A 10,367-nucleotide genomic window follows, 5' to 3' on the forward strand; every position below is an offset into this window, starting at 1 on the left:
TTCTGTTTAGACATATTATCTTTGAATACGATTTTACCTTTTTTCTAGACTGTGTCACCATTAAGCTCACTTAATTTTTATATTAATGATATGTGTGATTTCCGGGAGTCCCTGGGGAGAATACACAAATATATTCCCATGCTGTCGCCATACATGATAATTTAGTATTTACTGTTGTTCTTTAATTTAAGCATGTTAGTGCCTATATCAGATAATGCCCGTGCTCTTCCCTTCACTTCTAATATCCTGAATCTTAACTTTAGAGCACTGCCATTGGCCACCGAAGCCACCTTGCCTACATCCAAAGAGAAGGGATTTCTGATAATGTGGAGTAGATCCTCATGAGCCATGTATACTGTATTTGAGAATTCATCTACTTACTAAAACTCATTTGTAACCTCTAAATCAATGATGTGCCTTATGGAAAAAATATAAGTGAGAGATAAGCTTAATTTAGGCATGAGTTATAATGTTGTTGTCCATTAATTCAATGTTAATGAATAAAGCATGTATGTTAAGTAAGGTATCTTTAAACAGAAACCCATAAAACAAGGTTATATGGTGATTGGTTAAGAAAAATGTAAGGAAAAGATCATAGGAACCTAACCTTTTATTTCCTCTAAGTACAATGATCAGGATTCATCATTCAGTGTTCACTATGATTTTGTAGAACATAACTACCATGAATAATAAGAATCAACTGTATTTCTCTTAGTCGGGACTAGGAGTATTTAAGCAGCCACTGACCAGACTGGCAGATATTGAAGTAAGAAAGCTCAGCTCTCTTGCTTTGAATCAGGATACTTTTGTGGCATAATCTAGATTCCAAAATTCTTCCGCAGACTGAAGCCCTCCTCTGTAGGATTTTCCTCAGATTATACCCTTGTTTTCCTTCTACCCTTCTCTGTCCTACTTTGACCAATATTTTGCCAGTTCCTACTGAGAGTACTCTTAATAAATCATTTGCACCAAAATTATTTTATGAGATAAGCTTCTAGAATATTTGACCAAGGCAAGAAATTCAACCTAAAACTTAAATATTAACATAGTAAACACCAATATGGGGTATAATGTAATAATAATAATTAAAACAACAATAGCTACCATTTCCTCAGCACTTATAAAGTGTCATATGTTACAACAAAGACATCTTGCTTAATCTACACTGCTACACTATACTATACATATTTTAGTCACCATTTTATAAAGGAAGAGACTAAGTTGAGAGAGTTTAAATTGGCCAAGATTAAGCCAAGTACTTAAGCTATAGAGCTGAAATTATAACTCTAAACCATGTGTCACAAAAGGTTATAATCTTAACCACTCAATGTGATGTTTTGATATATACAGTATTAGTAAATTGACCTTTTATGTTCCAGTTACAGAATAATTTTTGCTTAAATTTGTACCAACAAAAGGTTGGTGGTTGTGCTTAAAATAACTATAGGCTGGGATTATAGGTTCACTCCTATAATCCCAGAATTTTGAGAGGCCAAGGTGGGTGGATCATGAAGTCAAACATTCGAGACCAGCCTGACCAACATGGTGAAATCCTGTCTTTACTAAAAATACAAAAATTAGCTGGGTGTGGTACTACGTGCCTGTAATCTCAGCTACTTGAGAAGCTGAGGCAGGAGAATCACTTGAATCTGGGAGGTGGAGGTTGCAGTGAGCCAAGATCTCACCACTGCACTCCAGCCTGGGTGACAGAGCGAGACTCCTCAAAATAAATAAATAAATAAAATAAACTACCTATAAATCTTCCAAGAAGCACATAGCATATGAAACAGAAACTATTAGTTCTACTATCCAAGCTTAGAGCAGAAACTAGACCCTTCAATATGTCTTAAAAGGCCACACTGGCATGGCCCTGCTCACCTCTTCAGCTACACAGATAACTTTTTCTCTTTCCATAAAAATGCAAAGTTCACTTTATCCCTAGGACAACGCCACAGGCATTTCTCAGATCTTCACAAAGTTGAAGATCTTCATTTTTAATTTTTAAATTTCACTTTATTAAATTATAACCTCTTCACAGAAGCTTTCTCTGCCAAAATAACCTAAATAAACCAACTCACCTGCAGCATTCACTATCCTTCACAAACACTTTTTTATTTTAATGGTAACAATTGGCACTTTTTGGAATTATCTCATATCTTGTTTCCTTGTGTATTATCTTTCTCCCTCACTATCATCTGAGCTCTATGAGGGGGATAACCAATTTGTCTTGCTCACCACCTTTATGCCACCACCTGGAATGTAGTACAGCCTCAATAAACATTTGTTTACTAAATGAATAAGTGTGCATTACTGTGAAACTGTGGACTAATATAAGACTAAAATACTAGCCTGAATTCACTGAAGACTCTTTCAGGTGTTCTTACAAAGCTCTTTGTGAATGCTATACATATATAGTTGCCTTTCTATTGGCATCTGCTTTTGTATCTGGTCTTGGTAACTGTGAAGTAAATGATCAAATCTGGACACAGACTATGTCATTTCATAGTCTATGAAGTATGCCATTGTTTTGGTTTTCTGTGACTTTAGTTTCCTTTTGAAAAATCGTATTTTAACATTACAGCAATGAATAGACCAAATATTGATTTTATTATCCAGTTCTTTGCTTTTCTTGAGTCTGTGAAAATAGTGACAGTACAACGTGTTTTCTCATTAATGTCTCTCATAGATATGGCTCAATTTCTCGTGTGTGGAGCGGGGTGGGGTGGGTGTGTGTGCGCACGCTTGTGCATGTGCCTATCAGGAGATATTTTAACTGTACTCAAATATTAGCTACCTGAATCCACCAGGAATATCATTATAATGTTTAAAGCTTTTCAGCAACTTGAAGCCTAGTGATATAAATGCTGTTTCTTCAATTCATGCCATAAACTCATCTACCTGCAAATATCTTTTTTTTGAAATTTTGGATCTAATTATGAACATTACTTACTGTGATATGTTACTGATACAGCTATTGATGCTGAGATACATATAAAATTTTAGTGGAACAGCATGTGGAATTTAAATATAAATAAAATCTGTAGTTGAATAAAGTGACTGAATATACCATTTTGTTCTCTCTATATATATGTATATATTTGAGACATAAGTTTGAATGACTACTGGCATTGACAATTGCTCTAAAATATATTTTTAAGAACCAGATTTCACACTACATTTTGATTATCCAGTGCCTTTTTGAAAAAGAAGATCTGGCATCCAGCACTGAAAAATTCCTATATATAGTGGACTCATTCCAAATGTATTGAATCCAATGATGGAACAGCCTCCACATACATGAATTTTTTTTAGCTTCCCAAAATTAACTTTTTATTTTTGCCGTCTGCTGTCTTCACTCAAAACACTTTAGGATTTCATTCTTTATTACAGAATAGGTTAATTTTTTATTGCTTTTACACATTAAGTTAAAATTGACACTCATATGTTGCAAGTTATATTTAAGGCACTGTACAAGGACTTAGGTGTGATATACAGATAAGTAAGAAAGCCACTTCTCCCATCAAATATCTATTGTTGACAGAAATGGCAATTCTGCATACAATGCAATACATGATAGAAACAAGGGAGAATCTAATATACTTCTAAGCAAAATGTTTTAGAAATACTAATCAGCCAAGGTCCTAACAGGAAACAGATGTAACACTCAAGGAGCAAGTGGGCAACAGTTCAATGAAGGGATTGCTTGCAAGATCATGAGGAATGAATAGTGAAGCACTCAAGGATAGCAACAACAAGGACCTATCATTTACTCTGGGACTGAGGATACAGGGGGAGGTATGCTTAGTAGAACCTAGATAGAGATGAAGTGATAGCTGTCGTAAAGACCACCTTATGATGTGACCTTCTGTATTAGTCTATTCTCATGCTGCTAATGAAAACATACCTGAGAATGGATAATTTATAAAGAGAGGTTTAATGGACTCACAGTTCCACATGGCTGGGGAGGCCTCACAATCATGGTGGAAGGTGAAGGAGGAGCAAAGTCACATCTTACATGGTAGCAGGCAAAGAGGGCTTGTGCAGGGGAACTCCCATTTATAAAACCATCAGATCTTGTGAAATTTATTCACTACCATGAGAACAGTATGGGGATAACCACCCCCATGATTCAGTTATCTTCGCCTGGCCCTGCTCTTGAGGATTATTACAATTCAAGGTGAGATTTGGGTGAGGATGTAGCCAAAGTACATCACCTTCAAACTAGGAATACAGCCACTGCCAATTTGCAAGCTGGAAGTGAGAAACTGGGGAAATAGGTATCCTAAACTCACTCTCTCACCATGAATCTGCTCCTTGTTTCCCCTTAGGCCTGCTAACCCCAAGCTAAAGCCAAGGGAAAAGGGAGACTGAGAGATGCCGGTCACACTGGTCACACTCCCTAGCAGGCCTGACTAGGGGGAAATGAGTGGGACATAAGCTTCTGGAGTAAAATTTAAGGAGGCACCACTAATCAAAATAGTGTTTTATTGTAGTATTTATAAATAAAATTTAAAAAGCAATGACAGGATACTAAAATTTTTTAAAAAGACGATATTCATATTAGTAGATTTTCCTATTTTTATTTTTTATTTTTGGTGTTTCGTCTTGATTTAGCTTCCAGGATTTCTCATCAAAGCATTGCTTTTGGGTAACAGAGCAGAAAAAGGGTGGAAAGTGAATTTTTGGGCTCAGAATGCTGGTTAATGATGCACTGGAGTGTAGGAAGGCTTTAAAAATCCCAAACTTGTGTAGGGGTGGGATAAGGGTCTTGTATCCTATGTGGTCATGGAGGATCTTGTATGCAGAAGCGCCCTACTTAGTATAATGCTTTGTCATCACTGTCTTGAAATTCTTAATTTATGAGTTAAAAGGCCTACATTTTCTTTTTGCAGTGTAGCCTGAAAATTACATCGCCAGCCCTGGCCTTTGACTATGGTTTACATTTTTAATTTAGATAGATTTATTTGCTTTTATTTTTTTAATTAAATGTTTTAAAATAATTGTACATTTAGTTATAAGTAATAATATAAAGTGGTACCATGTTTCTTTACTCAGTTTTCCCCCAGTGGTAACATCTTACAATGCTATTCTACAAATAGCACAGCGAGGATATTGGTATTAATATAGTCAAGCTACAGAACAGCTCTATCACCACAAGCATCCCTTATGTTGCTCCTTTCTAGCCATACCTAGAAAGAGCTCCTTCTCTCCCCCATAACCACCACCATCTTTGATCCTTGACAACTACTAATCTGTTTTTCAAGATTACTGTATAAATAGAATTATAAAGTATATGACCTTTTGATATTAGCTTATTCACTTAGCATAATTTCTGAGAGTTTTCTAAGTTGCTGTGTTATCCATAGTTTGTTCCTTGTTATTGCCGAATAGTATTCCCTGGTATGAATATACTGTACTTTGTTTAACCATTTACTTATTCAAGGACATCTTGTTGGTATGTGTAGAATGCCTTTCTCTATGATTTTGTAGTTTTCCTGGTTCTTTTTTTTTTTTTTTAATTGTACTTTAGGTTCTAGGGTACACGTGCAGATCACGCAGGATTGTTGCATAGGTACATACATGGCAAGGTGGTTTGCTGCCTTCATCCCCCCATCACCTATATCTGGTATTTTTACCCTCATCCCTCCCCACCCTCCCCAACCCCACTGTCCCTCTCCAGGCCCTCCCTACTGTCCACAGTGTGTGATGCTCCCCTCCCTGTGTTCCCATGTTCTAATTGTTCAACACCAACCTATGAGTGATAACACATGGTGTTTGGTTTTCTGTTCTTGTGTCAGTTTGCTGAGAATGATTGTTTCCAGGTTCATACATGCCCCTATGAAGAGGACGAACTCATCATTTTTTATGGCTGCATAGTATTCCATGGTGTATCTATGCCACATTTTCTTTATCCAGTCTATCGATGATGGACATTTGGGTTGGTTTCAGGTCTTTGCTATTGTAAACAGTGCCACAATGAACATCTATGTGCATGTGTCTTTATAATAGAACGATTTATAATTCTCTGAGTATATACCCAGTAATGGAATTGCTAGGTCAAATGGTATTTCTATTTCTAGGTCCTTGAGGAATCACCACACTGTCTTCCACAATGGTTGAACTAATTTACACTCCCACCAGCAGTGTAAGTGTTCCTATTTCTCCACATTCTCTCCAACATCTGTTGTCTCCAGATCTTTTAATGATTGCCATTCTAACTGACATGAGATGGTATCTCAATGTGGGTTTGCTTTTCATTTCTCTAATGACCAGTGATGATGGGCATTTTTTCCTATGTTTGTTGGTCTCATCAATGTCGTCTTTTGTAAAGTGTCTGTTCATATCCTTCACCCACTTTTTTGTTTGTTTCTTGTAAATCTATTTTAGTTCTTTGTAGATTCTGGATATTAGCCCTTTGTCAGATGGGTAGATTGCAAAAATTTTTTCCCATTCTGTTGGTTGCCGGTTCACTCTAATGATTATTTCTTTTGCCGTACAGAAGCTCTGGAGTTTAATTAGATCCCATTTGTCTATTTTGGCTTTTGTTGCCATTGCTTTTCGTGTTTTAGCCATGAAGTCCTTGCCTATGCCTATGTCCTGAATGATTCTGCCTAGGTTTTCTTCTAGGGTTTTTATGGTGTTAGGTCTTATGTTTAGATCTTTAATCCATCTGGAGTTAATTTTAATATAAGGTGTCAGGAAGGGGTCCAGTTTCTGCTTTCTGCACATAGCTAGCCAGTTTTCCCAATACCATTTATTAAACAGAGAATCCTTTACCCATTGCTTGTTTTTGTCAGGTTTGTCAAAGACCAGATGGTTGTAGATGTGTGATATTAATTCTGAGGCCTCTGTTCTGTTCCATTGGTCTATGTCTCTGTTTTGGTACCAGTACCATGCTGTTTGATTACTGTGGCCTTGTAGTACAGTTTGAAGTCAGGCAGCATGATGCCTCCAGCTTTGTTCTTTTTGCTTAGGATTGATTTGGCTATGCAGGCTCCCTTTTGGTTCCATATGAGGTTTGAAGTGGTTTTTTCCAGTTCTGTGAAGAGGGTCATTGGTAGCTTGATGGGGATAGAGCTGAATCTATAAACTACTTTGGGCAGTATGGCCATTTTCACAGTGTTGATTCTTCCCAACCATTAGCATGGAATGTTTTTCCATCTGTTTGTGTCTTCTCTTATTTCATTGAGCAGTGTTTTGTATGTCTTCGTGAAGAGATCTTTGTTAGTTGTATTCCTAGGTATTTTATTTTCTTTGTAGCAATTGTGAATGGGAGTTCACTTTTGATTTGGCTCTCTGTTTGTCTGTTATTGGTATATAGAAATGCTTGTGATTTTTGCACATTGATTTCGTATCCTCAGACTGTGCGGAAGTTGCTTCTCCGTTTCTGGAGATTTTGGGCTGAGACGATGGGGTCTTCTAAATATACAATCATGTCATCTGCAAATAGAGACAATTTGACTTCCTCTCTTCCTATTTGAGTAAGCTTTATTTCTTTCTCTTGCCTGATTGACCTGGCTAGGACTTCCAATGCTATTGAATAGGAGGGGTGAGAGAGGGTATCCTTGTCTTGTGCCAGATTTCAAAGGGGAATGCTTCCAGTTTTTGCTCATTCAGTGTGATATTGGCTGTGGGTTTGTCATAAATAGCTTTTATTATTTTGTGATATGTACCATCAATACCTAGTTTATTGAGGGTAGCCAGGAGCTGGATTTTGAAAAGATCAACAAAATAGATAGACTTCTAGCCAGACTAATAATAAAGAAAAGAGAGAAGAATCAAATAGATACAATAAAAAATGATAAAGGGAATATCACCACCGATTCCACAGAAATACAAACTACCATCAGAGATTACTACAAACAACTCTATTCACACAAACCAGTAAATCGGGAGGAAATTGATAAATTCCTGAACACTTGCACTCTCCCAAGACTAAACCAGGAAGAAATTGAATCCCTGAATAGACCAATAACAAGGGCTGAAGTTGAGGCTGTAATTAATAGCCTACCAACTAAAAAAAGCCCAGGTCCAGACAGTTTTACAGCCGAATTCTACCAGACATACAAAGAGGAGCTGGTGCCATTCCTTCTGAAACTATTCCAAACAATACAAAAAAAGCAAATCCTCCCCAACTTATTTTATGAGACCAACATCATCCTAATACCAAAACTGGGCAGAGACGCAACTAAAAAGAAAACTTCAGGCCAATATCCATGATGAACATTGATGCAAAAATATTCAATAAAATACTGGCAAACAGATTGCAATAGCAAATCAAAAAGCTTATTAATCATGATCAAGTAGGCTTCATCCAGGGGATACAAGACTGGTTCAACATATGCAAGTCTATAAATGTAATCCATCACATAAACAGAACCAAAGACAAAAAACAGGTGATTATCTCAATAGATGCAAAACAGGCCTCCTCTTCATTCAAAGGGTTCTGGGTCCTTAAACTGGCTCAAGTCTGGAAATAGATTGAGGGGCTGTGATTCTCTATTTTTATAATTCAAATTAGTCTTTTGTCCACTCAACCTGGAAGTTTTCTGCTTATACAAATTAAGAATACAGTAGGCTACCTACCAATTTCAATTCTAGAAACGCTGTGATTAATCAGCCAATGCCAGAGCTCTACATGAGTCAGACGTCTAATTGGTGCTTTGTCTCTGCTGTCCATTAGGGTAGCTATGTCCACCTTACCCTTGATGGTTGAGTGCCACCTCAGGATCCAGTTATTCTCATTTCATTTACATTTTCTAATTGAGTGACTGTGATTCCCAATGTAAGATATGGCATACAGAGAAGAGCAATCACAGAGCTCTTCAATGATGCAGGTGCTCCTCTCACAAATCTATTTTGTAAGGTATCGGTGAAGGATATGTCTTCTGGACCCTCCCAACTGGGACAAGTGGATCTAAAGTGACTAATCCACTCTAGCATCCCAAACGCCCTAAGCCTTTGGATCCCTTCCTTACATTAAACCAAGGAAGATCAGGCATTTCTAGCTCACTCACAGTGGGCCATCTTTTGATCCATGTTTCAGTTAACCAGCCAAATAAACTATTAGAATCTTTTCTTTCTATTTTAACTCCCTGGGCTGCAACAGTTAATGCAAAATCCTTGCTTAGTGATCCCAAATCAATAAATTCAGCCTGATTCAACTTTAATTCTTTCCACCATTACCCCACACCTTTAATATCCACTTTCATGTCTGTTCTTCAGAATTCTGCTTATATAAATTAGAAAACTCAAGCATTTATTTTGGGGTTTAGTGTAACTCCTTATGGGGCACACTATGAACCTCACCTCCAGAAGCCTGCCAGAGGTTTAGTTTAGTTATAGGTCTAGAAGCAGACGGGAGTGTTACGGTGGGTCATAAGGAGCATCAGCATTGTCTTGCCTTGCAACTACCTCAGGGGAGGCAATCACTGTTGCCTCAGGCAGTGCATGATTCATCTCCTCAGACAAAGGTAGAAAGGCTGATGGCAGCCTGGATCTGCAAGGGGATGTTGCCACCACTGGATGTGGGCAGGCTGTTTCCTTTGGCAAAAAAAAGGCACATCGGAGTTTATAAGCTCAGTGTCCCCAGCTTCATCAGGGTTCTCCCATATGTCCCCATTTCAGTGCCCTCATTTTAACAGTAAACACCTGGTGAGACTGAGTGTGTGCCTTTCATTCCAGATCAGCCACTTGCATAAAAAGAACTAGCGCCTGATTTTCTGCAATTTCAGTCCTTTACAGAAAAAAAAGACTGTCATTCAGGGCAATTTTAGAAGACTTGAGGCTCAGCCAGGCATGGTGGCTCATGCCTGCAAATCCCAGCACTTTGGGAGGTCAAGGTGGGCAGATTGCCTGAGGTCAGGAATTCAAGACCAGCCTGACCAACATGATGAAACCCTGTCTTTGATAAAACACAAAAAATTAGCAGAGTGTGGTGGCACCAGTTACTTGGGAGGCTGAGGCAGAAGAATTGCTTAAACCTGGGAGGTGGAGGTTGCAATGAGCCAAGATTGCACCACTGCACTCCAGCCTAGGCAACAGAGTGAGACTCCATTTCCAAATTAAAAAAAAAGAAGGCTTGAGGTTCAGGATGTGCTTATGGAACTGGGAGTTAGAATGCCTGAGCTCATCTTTTTAGTTCATCATTTTGCCCAGTGAACTTAGGAGCAACCAACCAACTTCATTATATTCCTTGGTTCTCCACATATAGTCAAAGGTATTATGTACAGAGTCACTAAACTCCTTGTCTCTCACGAGTAGTGAATCAGGAGTATCAAATGCTTTCATTTTGCCTAACTTTCTAAACAGTTCACACCAAAGACTATCAGTGTTCTTTATACTATTAAAAGTAGAATCCTTAACAT

Source organism: Sapajus apella, unplaced genomic scaffold, assembly GCF_009761245.1.
Source record: "Sapajus apella isolate SASKATOON/1434 unplaced genomic scaffold, GSC_monkey_1.0 scaffold1, whole genome shotgun sequence".
Lineage (NCBI taxonomy): Eukaryota > Metazoa > Chordata > Mammalia > Primates > Cebidae > Sapajus > Sapajus apella.